Genomic DNA, 18,840 nt, shown 5'->3' on the forward strand with positions numbered 1-18,840 from the left:
AGGCAAGGGAGCGAGGGGGCGAGGGAGCGAAGAGGCAAGGGAGCGAGGAGGCAAGGGAGCGAGGAGGCAAGGGAGCGAGGAGGCAAGGGAGCGAGGAGGCAAGGGAGCGAGGGAGCGAGGAGGCGAGGGAGCGAGGAGGCGAGCGAGCGAGGAGGCGAGGGAGCGAGGAGGCGAGGAGGCGAGGGAGCGAGGAGGCGAGGGAGCGAGGAGGCGAGGAAGCGAGGGAGCGAGAAAGCAAGGGAGCGAGGAAGCGAGGGAGCGAAGGAGCAAGGGCCGATCTGGAGGGAAAAGTCCTGGAGATTTCTGTTTTGTGCATCCAGGATCCACAGCACGGCGGGAAAAAAAAAAGAGGAGTCAAGGCCACAAGACACCCCCTCCCAACCTGGCCCCCAACGATGTCCCCCACCTACATAAGATGTGAGCCTTTTCCCTGGTAGACCCTCTCTCATGGCGGCACCTTACCATTCACCCTACGCAGCGCTGCCCCTCACCCTCTGACCCTCCCATCTGTTCCATGCTCCCTGTAATGTCTATCATGGTCCTCTCTACACCATAGATGCGGCCGCCTACAGGACGGAGACATCAGGGGTGTCAATTCTTACACAATTGTGGTAAGATAAGACGAGGTGCCTTTGTGCGAGGTCACGGAGCAGTATAACACTGTATACACGGATTGTGGCCCCCGGGGGGAGCGGTTGTCGCCGGCTCTTAGTAACGGGGTACAATTTCCCCTGATCTGAACGTTTGTGCGTCGTACGAGCAGCGGTCACCCGCAGACGCAGCGATCGATCACGGGGAGAGAATCGTCATCTGTTTGTTTTCAGCTAAAAACTGGAGATATTAGACATTCGCGCGCAGACGGCAGAAAGCGGGAAATCTCAGGGCAACTTCACACGCAGCGGTTCAGGTGCGATTAATAAAAACGACATGATTTGGTGCGTTCTGTCAGCCGTTTTTACCAGCACCCCAATTGCTAGGTGTGAATAGACCATGACACGGCCGTAGTACAGGAATGCGGAGTGCAATCATCTGCAGGGTAAACTTTACACAGCGGAGGAATGTGTCATTATCACTACACAGGGGGCCGCCCGCTGTTTGCCTGTAATTATCCCCCTCCTTTCATGTGCAGATACACAATTCACTGGTTAAATAGAGATTTCACACTCCTGAGCTGTGTCAGTGGGTGACGAGGTATCGGGGGCCGGCAGATGTGGGGTGAGGGGCCGGGCAGATGTGGGGTGAGGGGCCGGGCAGATGTGGGGTGGGGGGCCTTTAGATATGGGGTAGGGGGCCTTTAGATATGGGGTAGGGGGCCGGCAGATCTGGGGTTGGGGGCCAACGCACCGCCGGCCTCATAATAATAATACTACACAGAGAAGACCGCGCACCGCCGGCCTCATAACAATACTACACAGAGAAGACAGCGCACCGCCGGCCTCATAATAATACTACACAGAGAAGACAGCGCACCGCTGGCCTCATAATAATACTACACAGAGAAGACAACGCACCGCCGGCCTCATAATAATACTACACAGAGAAGACAGCGCAGCGCTGGACTCATAATAATACTACACAGAGAAGACAACGCACCGCCGGCCTCATAATAATACTACACAGCGAAGACAACGCACCGCCGGCCTCATAATAATACTACACAGAGAAGACAGCGCACCACCGGCCTCATAATACTATACAGCAAAGACAGCGCACCGCCGGCCTCATAATAATACTACACAGAGAAGACAACGAACCGCCGGCCTCATAATACTACACAGTGAAGACAACGCACCGCCGGCCTCATAACAATACTACACAGAGAAGACAATGCACCGCCGGCCTCCTAATACTACACAGCGAAGACAACGAACCGCCGGCCTCATAACAATACTACACAGAGAAGACAGCGCACCGCCGGCCTCATAATAATACTACACAGAGAAGACAACGCACCGCCGGCCTCATAATAATACTACACAGAGAAGACAGCGCACCGCCGGCCTCATAATAATACTACACAGAGAAGACAACGCACCGCCGGCCTCATAATAATACTACACAGCGAAGACAACGCACCGCCGGCCTCATAATAATACTACACAGCGAAGACAACGCACCGCCGGCCTCATAACAATACTACACAGAGAAGACAACGCACCGCCGGCCTCATAATAATACTACACAGAGAAGACAGCGCACCGCCGGCCTCATAATAATACTACACAGAGAAGACAGCGCACCGCCGGCCTCATAATAATACTACACAGAGAAGACAGCGCACCACCGGCCTCATAATAATACTACACAGAGAAGACAGCGCACCGGCGGCCTCAGTACTCCGTATTAATAGGACAGAATACACATTGTCCATTATAAAAAAAATATAAACCACTACAGAGCGTTTGACCAGTAAACTGCGACTTCTCATTTATTCACATGGTGGAGGAGATGGTTAATAAGTGATGACAATAACCGACCACGGACATTAGAGGACAGGTGAGCGGCCGTCCAGCCAACATGGACCCTCCACTGCTGTCCCCCAACACATAGACGGTCAGAGAGGCTTCTGTTATATACTTATAGAGGGGAGAGTAGTGTCCCAGGATATGCTGCAGCTGCTGGGGGCAGTGACACAATAACAGATACCCGAGTCACAACATGGCGGCCACCTCTCTATATATACCCACCAGCAGGATGGAATGCACAGACAGCTATTCTTACTGTCAGACAGGAATATTTCCCAGAGACGGTCAGATTGTAATTCAGGGCTGTGGAAAGTGCAGCTCATCCTCAAATAAAAGTGATCTAAAAATCACAGACAAGGTGACGGAGTAGGAAAAGTACGGCTGGCCGATGACGCAGAAGAAGGAGACGGCCCCCTAGACCCAGGCCGGAGGAGACGGCCCCCTAGACCCAGGCCGGAGGAGACGTCCCCCTAGACCCAGGCCGGAGGAGACGTCCCCCTAGACCCAGGCCGGAGGAGACGTCCCCCTAGACCCAGGCCGGAGGAGACGGCCCCCTAGACCCAGGCCGGAAGAGACGGCCCCCTAGACCCAGGCCGGAAGAGACGGCCCCCTAGACCCAGGCCGGAAGAGACGCCCCCCTAGACCCAGGCCCGAGGAGACGGCCCCCTAGACCCAGGCCCGAGGAGACGTCCCCCTAGACCCAGGCCGGAGGAGACGTCCCCCTAGACCCAGGCCGGAGGAGACGTCCCCCTAGACCCAGGCCGGAGGAGACGGCCCCCTAGACCCAGGCCGGAAGAGACGGCCCCCTAGACCCAGGCCGGAAGAGACGGCCCCCTAGACCCAGGCCGGAAGAGACGGCCCCCTAGACCCAGGCCCGAGGAGACGCCCCCCTAGACCCAGGCCCGAAGAGACGGCCCCCTAGACCCAGGCCCGAGGAGACGGCCCCCTAGACCCAGGCCCGAGGAGACGGCCCCCTAGACCCAGGCCCGAGGAGACGGCCCCCTAGACCCAGGCCCGAGGAGACGGCCCCCTAGACCCAGGCCCGAGGAGACGGCCCCCTAGACCCAGGCCCGAGGAGACGGCCCCCTAGACCCAGGCCCGAGGAGACGGCCCCCTAGACCCAGGCCCGAGGAGACGGCCCCCTAGACCCAGGCCCGAGGAGACGGCCCCCTAGACCCAGGCCCGAGGAGACGGCCCCCTAGACCCAGGCCCGAGGAGACGGCCCCCTAGACCCAGGCCCGAGGAGACGGCCCCCTAGACCCAGGCCCGAGGAGACGGCCCCCTAGACCCAGGCCCGAGGAGACGGCCCCCTAGACCCAGGCCCGAGGAGACGGCCCCCTAGACCCAGGCCCGAGGAGACGGCCCCCTAGACCCAGGCCCGAGGAGACGGCCCCCTAGACCCAGGCCCGAGGAGACGGCCCCCTAGACCCAGGCCCGAGGAGACGGCCCCCTAGACCCAGGCCCGAGGAGACGGCCCCCTAGACCCAGGCCCGAGGAGACGGCCCCCTAGACCCAGGCCCGAGGAGACGGCCCCCTAGACCCAGGCCCGAGGAGACGGCCCCCTAGACCCAGGCCCGAGGAGACGGCCCCCTAGACCCAGGCCCGAGGAGACGGCCCCCTAGACCCAGGCCCGAGGAGACGGCCCCCTAGACCCAGGCCCGAGGAGACGGCCCCCTAGACCCAGGCCCGAGGAGACGGCCCCCTAGACCCAGGCCCGAGGAGACGGCCCCCTAGACCCAGGCCCGAGGAGACGGCCCCCTAGACCCAGGCCCGAGGAGACGGCCCCCTAGACCCAGGCCCGAGGAGACGGCCCCCTAGACCCAGGCCCGAGGAGACGGCCCCCTAGACCCAGGCCCGAGGAGACGGCCCCCTAGACCCAGGCCCGAGGAGACGGCCCCCTAGACCCAGGCCCGAGGAGACGGCCCCCTAGACCCAGGCCCGAGGAGACGGCCCCCTAGACCCAGGCCCGAGGAGACGGCCCCCTAGACCCAGGCCCGAGGAGACGGCCCCCTAGACCCAGGCCCGAGGAGACGGCCCCCTAGACCCAGGCCCGAGGAGACGGCCCCCTAGACCCAGGCCCGAGGAGACGGCCCCCTAGACCCAGGCCCGAGGAGACGGCCCCCTAGACCCAGGCCCGAGGAGACGGCCCCCTAGACCCAGGCCCGAGGAGACGGCCCCCTAGACCCAGGCCCGAGGAGACGGCCCCCTAGACCCAGGCCCGAGGAGACGGCCCCCTAGACCCAGGCCCGAGGAGACGGCCCCCTAGACCCAGGCCCGAGGAGACGGCCCCCTAGACCCAGGCCCGAGGAGACGGCCCCCTAGACCCAGGCCCGAGGAGACGGCCCCCTAGACCCAGGCCCGAGGAGACGGCCCCCTAGACCCAGGCCCGAGGAGACGGCCCCCTAGACCCAGGCCCGAGGAGACGGCCCCCTAGACCCAGGCCCGAGGAGACGGCCCCCTAGACCCAGGCCCGAGGAGACGGCCCTCTAGACCCAGGCCCGAGGAGACGGCCCTCTAGACCCAGGCCCGAGGAGACGGCCCTCTAGACCCAGGCCCGAGGAGACGGCCCTCTAGACCCAGGCCCGAGGAGACGGCCCTCTAGACCCAGGCCCGAGGAGACGGCCCTCTAGACCCAGGCCCGAGGAGACGGCCCTCTAGACCCAGGCCCGAGGAGACGGCCCTCTAGACCCAGGCCCGAGGAGACGGCCCTCTAGACCCAGGCCCGAGGAGACGGCCCTCTAGACCCAGGCCCGAGGAGACGGCCCTCTAGACCCAGGCCCGAGGAGACGGCCCTCTAGACCCAGGCCCGAGGAGACGGCCCTCTAGACCCAGGCCCGAGGAGACGGCCCTCTAGACCCAGGCCCGAGGAGACGGCCCTCTAGACCCAGGCCCGAGGAGACGGCCCTCTAGACCCAGGCCCGAGGAGACGGCCCTCTAGACCCAGGCCCGAGGAGACGGCCCTCTAGACCCAGGCCCGAGGAGACGGCCCTCTAGACCCAGGCCCGAGGAGACGGCCCTCTAGACCCAGGCCCGAGGAGACGGCCCTCTAGACCCAGGCCCGAGGAGACGGCCCTCTAGACCCAGGCCCGAGGAGACGGCCCTCTAGACCCAGGCCCGAGGAGACGGCCCTCTAGACCCAGGCCCGAGGAGACGGCCCTCTAGACCCAGGCCCGAGGAGACGGCCCTCTAGACCCAGGCCCGAGGAGACGGCCCTCTAGACCCAGGCCCGAGGAGACGGCCCTCTAGACCCAGGCCCGAGGAGACGGCCCTCTAGACCCAGGCCCGAGGAGACGGCCCTCTAGACCCAGGCCCGAGGAGACGGCCCTCTAGACCCAGGCCCGAGGAGACGGCCCTCTAGACCCAGGCCCGAGGAGACGGCCCTCTAGACCCAGGCCCGAGGAGACGGCCCTCTAGACCCAGGCCCGAGGAGACGGCCCTCTAGACCCAGGCCCGAGGAGACGGCCCTCTAGACCCAGGCCCGAGGAGACGGCCCTCTAGACCCAGGCCCGAGGAGACGGCCCTCTAGACCCAGGCCCGAGGAGACGGCCCTCTAGACCCAGGCCCGAGGAGACGGCCCTCTAGACCCAGGCCCGAGGAGACGGCCCTCTAGACCCAGGCCCGAGGAGACGGCCCTCTAGACCCAGGCCCGAGGAGACGGCCCTCTAGACCCAGGCCCGAGGAGACGGCCCTCTAGACCCAGGCCCGAGGAGACGGCCCTCTAGACCCAGGCCCGAGGAGACGGCCCTCTAGACCCAGGCCCGAGGAGACGGCCCTCTAGACCCAGGCCCGAGGAGACGGCCCTCTAGACCCAGGCCCGAGGAGACGGCCCTCTAGACCCAGGCCCGAGGAGACGGCCCTCTAGACCCAGGCCCGAGGAGACGGCCCTCTAGACCCAGGCCCGAGGAGACGGCCCTCTAGACCCAGGCCCGAGGAGACGGCCCTCTAGACCCAGGCCCGAGGAGACGGCCCTCTAGACCCAGGCCCGAGGAGACGGCCCTCTAGACCCAGGCCCGAGGAGACGGCCCTCTAGACCCAGGCCCGAGGAGACGGCCCTCTAGACCCAGGCCCGAGGAGACGGCCCTCTAGACCCAGGCCCGAGGAGACGGCCCTCTAGACCCAGGCCCGAGGAGACGGCCCTCTAGACCCAGGCCCGAGGAGACGGCCCTCTAGACCCAGGCCCGAGGAGACGGCCCTCTAGACCCAGGCCCGAGGAGACGGCCCTCTAGACCCAGGCCCGAGGAGACGGCCCTCTAGACCCAGGCCCGAGGAGACGGCCCTCTAGACCCAGGCCCGAGGAGACGGCCCTCTAGACCCAGGCCCGAGGAGACGGCCCTCTAGACCCAGGCCCGAGGAGACGGCCCTCTAGACCCAGGCCGGAGGAGACGGCCCTCTAGACCCAGGCCGGAGGAGACGGCCCTCTAGACCCAGGCCGGAGGAGACGGCCCTCTAGACCCAGGCCGGAGGAGACGGCCCTCTAGACCCAGGCCGGAGGAGACGGCCCTCTAGACCCAGGCCGGAGGAGACGGCCCTCTAGACCCAGGCCGGAGGAGACGGCCCTCTAGACCCAGGCCGGAGGAGACGGCCCTCTAGACCCAGGCCGGAGGAGACGGCCCTCTAGACCCAGGCCGGAGGAGACGGCCCTCTAGACCCAGGCCGGAGGAGACGGCCCTCTAGACCCAGGCCGGAGGAGACGGCCCTCTAGACCCAGGCCGGAGGAGACGGCCCTCTAGACCCAGGCCGGAGGAGACGGCCCTCTAGACCCAGGCCGGAGGAGACGGCCCTCTAGACCCAGGCCGGAGGAGACGGCCCTCTAGACCCAGGCCGGAGGAGACGGCCCTCTAGACCCAGGCCGGAGGAGACGGCCCTCTAGACCCAGGCCGGAGGAGACGGCCCTCTAGACCCAGGCCGGAGGAGACGGCCCTCTAGACCCAGGCCGGAGGAGACGGCCCTCTAGACCCAGGCCGGAGGAGACGGCCCTCTAGACCCAGGCCGGAGGAGACGGCCCTCTAGACCCAGGCCGGAGGAGACGGCCCTCTAGACCCAGGCCGGAGGAGACGGCCCTCTAGACCCAGGCCGGAGGAGACGGCCCTCTAGACCCAGGCCGGAGGAGACGGCCCTCTAGACCCAGGCCGGAGGAGACGGCCCTCTAGACCCAGGCCGGAGGAGACGGCCCTCTAGACCCAGGCCGGAGGAGACGGCCCTCTAGACCCAGGCCGGAGGAGACGGCCCTCTAGACCCAGGCCGGAGGAGACGGCCCTCTAGACCCAGGCCGGAGGAGACGGCCCTCTAGACCCAGGCCGGAGGAGACGGCCCTCTAGACCCAGGCCGGAGGAGACGGCCCTCTAGACCCAGGCCGGAGGAGACGGCCCTCTAGACCCAGGCCGGAGGAGACGGCCCTCTAGACCCAGGCCGGAGGAGACGGCCCTCTAGACCCAGGCCGGAGGAGACGGCCCTCTAGACCCAGGCCGGAGGAGACGGCCCTCTAGACCCAGGCCGGAGGAGACGGCCCTCTAGACCCAGGCCGGAGGAGACGGCCCTCTAGACCCAGGCCGGAGGAGACGGCCCTCTAGACCCAGGCCGGAGGAGACGGCCCTCTAGACCCAGGCCGGAGGAGACGGCCCTCTAGACCCAGGCCGGAGGAGACGGCCCTCTAGACCCAGGCCGGAGGAGACGGCCCTCTAGACCCAGGCCGGAGGAGACGGCCCTCTAGACCCAGGCCGGAGGAGACGGCCCTCTAGACCCAGGCCGGAGGAGACGGCCCTCTAGACCCAGGCCGGAGGAGACGGCCCTCTAGACCCAGGCCGGAGGAGACGGCCCTCTAGACCCAGGCCGGAGGAGACGGCCCTCTAGACCCAGGCCGGAGGAGACGGCCCTCTAGACCCAGGCCGGAGGAGACGGCCCTCTAGACCCAGGCCGGAGGAGACGGCCCCCTAGACCCAGGCCGGAGGAGACGGCCCTCTAGACCCAGGCTGGAGATGTCCCCACAGGACACGGCCAGAAAAGAAGCAAATCCAGGTGAAGCTGCTCACACCATCTGATGTATTTGGTTGAACCTAAGTGTTTCCCCCGTGTCTCTGATATTTTTGGCTGATGGCGGGGAGTAGCCCCGTTACTGTAAAGCTCAGTATAGACCAACCCCTTCCACGTCTGTCACAAGCTCGGAGATTCATTATAATCATCCGTGACTATCCTCTAATGTCCACAACCGGCCAAGAGCGATTCTCACCTATCACGCTCCAGTGCAATGAGGTGCGAGAAGCAGCATCATGCTGGACCTGTATTCCCTGTGGAGGCCGTAGCTTCAGGACTGGTGACATGCACTACACATCCCAGCATGCCCTGCACCAATAGGCAGGATCAGAATACTTCCAGCCACCTTACAAGACTCCTTCATCTCTATGTTCTGGGTAAACAATCCCCAAAGTGAAGTAGTAAGTGAAGCGGCTGCCGCATGTCACACCACGCTGCCAATTGTGGAAGGAGGAGACGGAGGAGGACAAGAAGGCACCAGAGCCGTGAATAACCTGCCGCATAAGACACCTCCCCGGAGACCGCCACTATTTATAATACACAGCAATCCAGCGCACGAAAGGTCCTGTCCATCACAAGAGCCATCAAAATCTACACACCCCTCCACACTGACCGGAGTATAGTAACCAGGTACAGAATATAATCTACACACCCCCCCACACTGACCGGAGGATAGTAACCAGGTACAGAATATAATCTACACCCCCCCCCACACTGACCGGAGGATAGTAACCAGGTACAGAATATAATCTACACACCCCTCCACACTGACCGGAGGATAGTAACCAGGTACAGAATATAATCTACACACCCCCCCACACTGACCGGAGGATAGTAACCAGGTACAGAATATAATCTACACTCCCCTCCACACTGACCGGAGGATAGTAACCAGGTACAGAATATAATCTACACACCCCCCCACACTGACCGGAGGATAGTAACCAGGTACTGAATATAATCTACACCCCCCCCCCTCCACACTGACCGGAGGATAGTAACCGGGTACAGAATATAATCTACACACCGCCCCACACTGACCGGAGGATAGTAACCGGGTACAGAATATAATCTACACACCCCCCACACTGACCGGAGGATAGTAACCAGGTACAGAATATAATCTACACACCCCCCACACTGACCGGAGGATAGTAACCGGGTACAGAATATAATCTACACCCCCCCCACACTGACCGGAGGATAGTAACCAGGTACAGAATATAATCTACACCCCCCCCCTCCACACTGACCGGAGGATAGTAACCAGGTACAGAATATAATCTACACGCCCCCCCCCCACACTGACCGGAGGATAGTAACCAGGTACAGAATATAATCTACACACCCCTCCACACTGACCGGAGGATAGTAACCAGGTACAGAATATAATCTACACCCCCCACACTGACCGGAGGATAGTAACCGGGTACAGAATATAATCTACACCCCCCCCCCTCCACACTGACCGGAGTATAGTAACCAGGTACAGAATATAATCTACACACCCCCCCACACTGACCGGAGGATAGTAACCAGGTACAGAATATAATCTACACCCCCCACACTGACCGGAGGATAGTAACCGGGTACAGAATATAATCTACACCCCCCCCCACACTGACCGGAGGATAGTAACCAGGTACAGAATATAATCTACACCCCCCCCCTCCACACTGACCGGAGTATAGTAACCAGGTACAGAATATAATCTACACACCCCTCCACACTGACCGGAGGATAGTAACCAGGTACAGAATATAATCTACACCCCCCCCCACACTGACCGGAGGATAGTAACCGGGTACAGAATATAATCTACACACCGCCCCACACTGACCGGAGGATAGTAACCGGATACAGAATATAATCTACACACCCCCCCACACTGACCGGAGGATAGTAACCAGGTACAGAATATAATCTACACACCCCCCCACAGTGACCGGAGGATAGTAACCAGGTACAGAATATAATCTACACACCCCCCCACACTGACCGGAGGAAAGTAACCAGGTACAGAATATAATCTACACACCCCCCCACACTGACCGGAGGAAAGTAACCAGGTACAGAATATAATCTACACACCCCCCCACACTGACCGGAGGATAGTAACCAGGTACAGAATATAATCTACACACCCCCCCACACTGACCGGAGGAAAGTAACCAGGTACAGAATATAATCTACACACCCCCCCACACTGACCGGAGGAAAGTAACCAGGTACAGAATATAATCTACACACCCCCCACACACTGACCGGAGGATAGTAACCAGGTACAGAATATAATCTACACACCCCCCCACACTGACCGGAGGATAGTAACCAGGTACAGAATATAATCTACACCCCTCCACACTGACCGGAGGATAGTAACCAGGTACAGAATATAATCTACACACCCCCCCACACTGACCGGAGGATAATAACCAGGTACAGAATATAATCTACACCCCCTCCACACTGACCGGAAGATAATAACCATGTACGGAATATAATCTACACACCCCTCCACACTGATCAGAGGATAGTAACCATGTACAGAATATAATCTACACACCCCCCCAGACTGACCGGAGGATAGTAACCAGGTACAGAATATAATCTACACACCCCCCCACACTGACCGGAGGATAATAACCAGGTACAGAATATAATCTACACTCCCCTCCACACTGACCGGAGGATAGTAACCATGTACAGAATATAATCTACACCCCCCCCCCTCCACACTGACCGGAGGATAGTAACCAGGTACAGAATATAATCTACACACCCCTCCACACTGACCGGAGGATAGTAACCAGGTACAGAATATAATCTACACACCCCTCCACACTGACCGGAGGAGAGTAACCAGGTACAGAATATAATCTACACACCCCCCCACACTGACCGGAGGATAGTAACCAGGTACAGAATATAATCTACACACCCCCCCACACTGACCGGAGGATAGTAACCAGGTACAGAATATAATCTACACACCCCCCCACACTGACCGGAGGATAATAACCAGGTACAGAATATAATCTACACTCCCCTCCACACTGACCGGAGGATAGTAACCAGGTACAGAATATAATCTACACACCCCTCCACACTGACCGGAGGAGAGTAACCAGGTACAGAATATAATCTACACACCCCTCCACACTGACCGGAGGATAGTAACCAGGTACAGAATATAATCTACACACCCCTCCACACTGACCGGAGGATAATAACCAGGTACAGAATATAATCTACACCCCCCCCACACTGACCGGAGGATAGTAACCAGGTACAGAATATAATCTACACACCCCCCCACACTGACCGGAGGATAGTAACCAGGTACAGAATATAATCTACACACCCCTCCACACTGACCGGAGGATAGTAACCAGGTACAGAATATAATCTACACACCCCTCCACACTGACCGGAGGATAGTAACCAGGTACAGAATATAATCTACACACCCCCTCTACACTGACCGGAGGATAGTAACCAGGTACAGAATATAATCTACACTCCCCTCCACACTGACCGGAGGATAGTAACCAGGTACAGAATATAATCTACACGCCCCTCCACACTGACCGGAGGATAGTAACCAGGTACAGAATATAATCTACACACCCCCCTCCACACTGACCGGAGGATAGTAACCTGGTACAGAATATAATCTACACACCCCCCACACTGACCGGAGGATAGTAACCAGGTACAGGATATAATCTACACCCCCCCCTCCACACTGACCGGAGGATAGTAACCAGGTACAGAATATAATCTACACACCCCTCCACACTGACCGGAGGATAGTAACCAGGTACAGGATATAATCTACACACCCCTCCACACTGACCGGAGGATAGTAACCAGGTACAGAATATAATCTACACACCCCTCCACACTGACCGGAGGATAGTAACCAGGTACAGAATATAATCTACACACCCCTCCACACTGACCGGAGGATAGTAACCAGGTACAGAATATAATCTACACACCCCTCCACACTGACCGGAGGATAGTAACCAGGTACAGAATATAATCTACACACCCCTCCACACTGACCGGAGGATAGTAACCAGGTACAGAATATAATCTACACGCCCCTCCACACTGACCGGAGGATAGTAACCAGGTACAGAATATAATCTACACGCCCCTCCACACTGACCGGAGGATAGTAACCAGGTACAGAATATAATCTACACGCCCCTCCACACTGACCGGAGGATAGTAACCAGGTACAGAATATAATCTACACACCCCCCACACTGACCGGAGGATAGTAACCAGGTACAGAATATAATCTACACCCCCCCCACACTGACCGGAGGATAGTAACCGGGTACAGAATATAATCTACACACCTCCCCACACTGACCGGAGGATAGTAACCGGGTACAGAATATAATCTACACACCCCTCCACACTGACCGGAGGATAGTAACCAGGTACAGAATATAATCTACACACCCCTCCACACTGACCGGAGGATAGTAACCAGGTACTGAATATAATCTACACACCCCCCCACACTGACCGGAGGATAGTAACCAGGTACAGAATATAATCTACACACCCCTCCACACTGACCGGAGGATAGTAACCAGGTACAGAATATAATCTACACACCCCTCCACACTGACCGGAGGATAGTAACCAGGTACAGAATATAATCTACACACCTCCCCACACTGACCGGAGGATAGTAACCAGGTACAGAATATAATCTACACACCCCCCACACTGACCGGAGGATAGTAACCAGGTACAGAATATAATCTACACCCCCCTCCACACTGACCGGAGGAGAGTAACCGGGTACAGAATATAATCTACACACCCCCCACACTGACCGGAGGAGAGTAACCGGGTACAGAATATAATCTACACACCGCCCCACACTGACCGGAGGATAGTAACCGGGTACAGAATATAATCTACACCCCCCTCCACACTGACCGGAGGATAGTAACCAGGTACAGGATATAATCTACACCCCCCCCCACACTGACCGGAGGATAGTAACCAGGTACAGAATATAATCTACACACCGCCCACACTGACCGGAGGATAGTAACCAGGTACAGAATATAATCTACACACCTCCCCACACTGACCGGAGGATAGTAACCAGGTACAGAATATAATCTACACACCCCCCACACTGACCGGAGGATAGTAACCAGGTACAGAATATAATCTACACACCCCTCCACACTGACCGGAGGATAGTAACCAGGTACAGGATATAATCTACACCCCCCCCCCCACACTGACCGGAGGATAGTAACCAGGTACAGAATATAATCTACACCCCCCCCCCCACAGTGACCGGAGGATAGTAACCAGGTACAGAATATAATCTACACCCCTCCCCACACTGACCGGAGGATAGTAACCAGGTACAGAATATAATCTACACACCGCCCCACACTGACCGGAGGATAGTAACCAGGTACAGAATATAATCTACACACCCCTCCACACTGACCGGAGGATAGTAACCGGGTACAGAATATAATCTACACCCCCCTCCACACTGACCGGAGGATAGTAACCAGGTACAGAATATAATCTACACACCCCCCACACTGACCGGAGGATAGTAACCAGGTACAGAATATAATCTACACACCGCCCCACACTGACCGGAGGATAGTAACCAGGTACAGAATATAATCTACACCCCCCTCCACACTGACCGGAGGATAGTAACCAGGTACAGAATATAATCTACACCCCCCCCTCCACACTGACCGGAGGATAGTAACCAGGTACAGAATATAATCTACACACCGCCCACACTGACCGGAGGATAGTAACCAGGTACAGAATATAATCTACACCCCCCCCTCCACACTGACCGGAGGATAGTAACCAGGTACAGAATATAATCTACACCCCCCCCACACTGACCGGAGGATAGTAACCAGGTACAGAATATAATCTACACCCCCCTCCACACTGACCGGAGGATAGTAACCAGGTACAGAATATAATCTACACACCCCTCCACACTGACCGGAGGATAGTAACCAGGTACAGAATATAATCTACACCCCCCCCTCCACACTGACCGGAGGATAGTAACCAGGTACAGAATATAATCTACACACCCCTCCACACTGACCGGAGGATAGTAACCAGGTACAGAATATAATCTACACACCCCCCCACACTGACCGGAGGATAGTAACCAGGTACAGAATATAATCTACACACCCCTCCACACTGACCGGAGGAGAGTAACCGGGTACAGAATATAATCTACACCCCCCCCTCCACACTGACCGGAGGATAGTAACCAGGTACAGAATATAATCTACACACCGCCCCACACTGACCGGAGGATAGTAACCAGGTACAGAATATAATCTACACACCCCTCCACACTGACCGGAGGATAGTAACCAGGTACAGAATATAATCTACACCCCCCCCCTCCACACTGACCGGAGGATAGTAACCAGGTACAGAATATAATCTACACACCCCCCACACTGACCGGAGGATAGTAACCAGGTACAGAATATAATCTACACCCCCCCCTCCACACTGACCGGAGGATAGTAACCAGGTACAGAATATAATCTACACCCCCCCCTCCACACTGACCGGAGGATAGTAACCAGGTACAGAATATAATCTACACGCCCCCCCCCCCCACTGACCGGAGGATAGTAACCAGGTACTGAATATAATCTACACACCCCTCCACACTGACCGGAGGATAGTAACCAGGTACAGGATATAATCTACACCCCCCCCCCACACTGACTGGAGGATAGTAACCAGGTACAGAATATAATCTACACGCCCCCCCCCCCCACTGACCGGAGGATAGTAACCAGGTACTGAATATAATCTACACACCCTCCACACTGACCGGAGGATAGTAACCAGGTACAGAATATAATCTACACACCCCTCCACACTGACCGGAGGATAGTAACCAGGTATAGAATATAATCTACACGCCCCTCCACACTGACCGGAGGATAGTAACCAGGTACAGAATATAATCTACACCCCCCCCTCCACACTGACCGGAGGATAGTAACCAGGTACAGAATATAATCTACACACCCCCCCACACTGACCGGAGGATAGTAACCAGGTACAGAATATAATCTACACGCCCCTCCACACTGACCGGAGGATAGTAACCAGGTACAGAATATAATCTACACACCCCCCCACACTGACCGGAGGATAGTAACCAGGTACAGAATATAATCTACACCCCCTCCACACTGACCGGAAGATAATAACCATGTACAGAATATAATCTACACACCCCTCCACACTGACCGGAGGATAGTAACCAGGTACAGAATATAATCTACACCCCCTCCACACTGACCGGAGGATAGTAACCAGGTACAGAATATAATCTACACCCCCTCCACACTGACCGGAGGATAGTAACCAGGTACAGAATATAATCTACACCCCCCTCCACACTGACCGGAGGATAGTAACCAGGTACAGAATATAATCTACACACCGCCCCACACTGACCGGAGGATAGTAACCAGGTACAGAATATAATCTACACTCCCCCCACACTGACCGGAGGATAATAACCAGGTACAGGATATAATCTACACCCCCCTCCACACTGACCGGAGGATAGTAACCAGGTACAGAATATAATCTACACACCCCCCACACTGACCGGAGGATAGTAACCAGGTACAGAATATAATCTACACCCCCCCCCCCACACTGACCGGAGGATAGTAACCAGGTACAGAATATAATCTACACACCCCCCCCCCCACACTGACCGGAGGATAGTAACCAGGTACAGAATATAATCTACACCCCCCCCCCCTCCACACTGACCGGAGGATAATAACCAGGTACAGAATATAATCTACACACCCCTCCACACTGACCGGAGGATAGTAACCAGGTACAGAATATAATCTACACCCCCCTCCACACTGACCGGAGGATAATAACCAGGTACAGAATATAATCTACACCCCCCTCCACACTGACCGGAGGATAGTAACCAGGTACAGAATATAATCTACACCCCCCCCCTCCACACTGACCGGAGGATAGTAACCAGGTACAGGATATAATCTACACCCCCCCCCTCCACACTGACCGGAGGATAGTAACCAGGTATAGAATATAATCTACACGCCCCTCCACACTGACCGGAGGATAGTAACCAGGTACAGAATATAATCTACACACCCCCCCACAGTGACCGGAGGATAGTAACCAGGTACAGAATATAATCTACACCCCCCTCCACACTGACCGGAGGATAGTAACCAGGTACAGAATATAATCTACACCCCCCCCCTCCACACTGACCGGAGGATAGTAACCAGGTACAGAATATAATCTACACACCCCCCACACTGACCGGAGGATAGTAACCAGGTACAGAATATAATCTACACCCCCCTCCACACTGACCGGAGGATAGTAACCAGGTACAGAATATAATCTACACCCCCCCCCTCCACACTGACCGGAGGATAGTAACCAGGTACAGAATATAATCTACACACCCCCCACACTGACCGGAGGATAGTAACCAGGTACAGAATATAATCTACACTCCCCTCCACACTGACCGGAGGATAATAACCAGGTACAGAATATAATCTACACCCCCCTCCACACTGACCGGAGGATAATAACCAGGTACAGAATATAATCTACACCCCCCTCCACACTGACCGGAGGATAGTAACCAGGTACAGAATATAATCTACACCCCCCCCCTCCACACTGACCGGAGGATAGTAACCAGGTACAGAATATAATCTACACACCCCCCACACTGACCGGAGGATAGTAACCAGGTACAGAATATAATCTACACCCCCCCCCCCTCCACACTGACCGGAGGATAGTAACCAGGTACAGAATATAATCTACACACCCCTCCACACTGCCCGGAGGATAGTAACCGGGTACAGGATATAATCTACACCCCTCCACACTGACCGGAGGATAGTAACCAGGTACAGAATATAATCTACACCCCTCCCCACACTGACCGGAGGATAGTAACCAGGTACAGAATATAATCTACACACCCCTCCCCACACTGACTGGAGGATAGTAACCAGGTACAGAATATAATCTACACCCCCCCCCCTCCACACTGACCGGAGGATAGTAACCTGGTACAGAATATAATCTACACCCCCCCCCACACTGACCGGAGGATAGTAACCAGGTACAGAATATAATCTACACACCCCTCCACACTGACCGGAGGATAGTAACCAGGTACAGAATATAATCTACACCCCTCCCCACACTGACCGGAGGATAGTAACCAGGTACAGAATATAATCTACACACCCCTCCCCACACTGACTGGAGGATAGTAACCAGGTACAGAATATAATCTACACCCCCCCCCCTCCACACTGACCGGAGGATAGTAACCTGGTACAGAATATAATCTACACCCCCCCCCACACTGACCGGAGGATAGTAACCAGGTACAGAATATAATCTACACACCCCTCCACAGTGACCGGAGGATAGTAACCTGGTACAGAATATAATCTACACTCCCCCCACACTGACCGGAGGATAGTAACCAGGTACAGAATATAATCTACACACCCCTCCACACTGACCGGAGGATAGTAACCAGGTACAGAATATAATCTACACACCCCTCCACAGTGACCGGAGGATAGTAACCAGGTACAGAATATAATCTACACGCCCCCCCCCCCCTCCACACTGACCGGAGGATAGTAACCAGGTACAGAATATAATCTACACACCCCTCCACACTGACCGGAGGATAGTAACCAGGTACAGAATATAATCTACACACCCCTCCACACTGACCGGAGGATAGTAACCAGGTACAGAATATAATCTACACGCCCCCCCCCCCTCCACACTGACCGGAGGATAGTAACCAGGTACAGAATATAATCTACACACCCCTCCACACTGACCGGAGGATAGTAACCGGGTACAGGATATAATCTACACCCCTCCACACTGACCGGAGGATAGTAACCAGGTACAGAATATAATCTACACACCCCTCCACACTGACCGGAGGATAGTAACCAGGTACAGAATATAATCTACACCCCCCCCCTCCACACTGACCGGAGGATAGTAACCAGGTACAGAATATAATCTACACACCCCCCCACACTGACCGGAGGATAGTAACCTGGTACAGAATATAATCTACACCCCCTCCACACTGACCGGAGGATAGTAACCAGGTACAGAATATAATCTACACACCCCTCCACACTGACCGGAGGATAGTAACCGGGTACAGGATATAATCTACACCCCTCCACACTGACCGGAGGATAGT

General features: G+C 56.8%; 1 protein-coding gene across 1 annotated transcript in view; it reads right to left on the reverse strand.

The window, feature by feature from the left end:
• HSPG2 (heparan sulfate proteoglycan 2) overlaps positions 1–18,840 on the reverse strand; it is a 198,494-nt gene that overhangs the window by 176,886 nt on the left and 2,768 nt on the right. The window lies entirely within an intron of this gene.

This window comes from Rhinoderma darwinii, chromosome 10 (genome assembly GCF_050947455.1).
Source record: "Rhinoderma darwinii isolate aRhiDar2 chromosome 10, aRhiDar2.hap1, whole genome shotgun sequence".
NCBI lineage: Eukaryota > Metazoa > Chordata > Amphibia > Anura > Rhinodermatidae > Rhinoderma > Rhinoderma darwinii.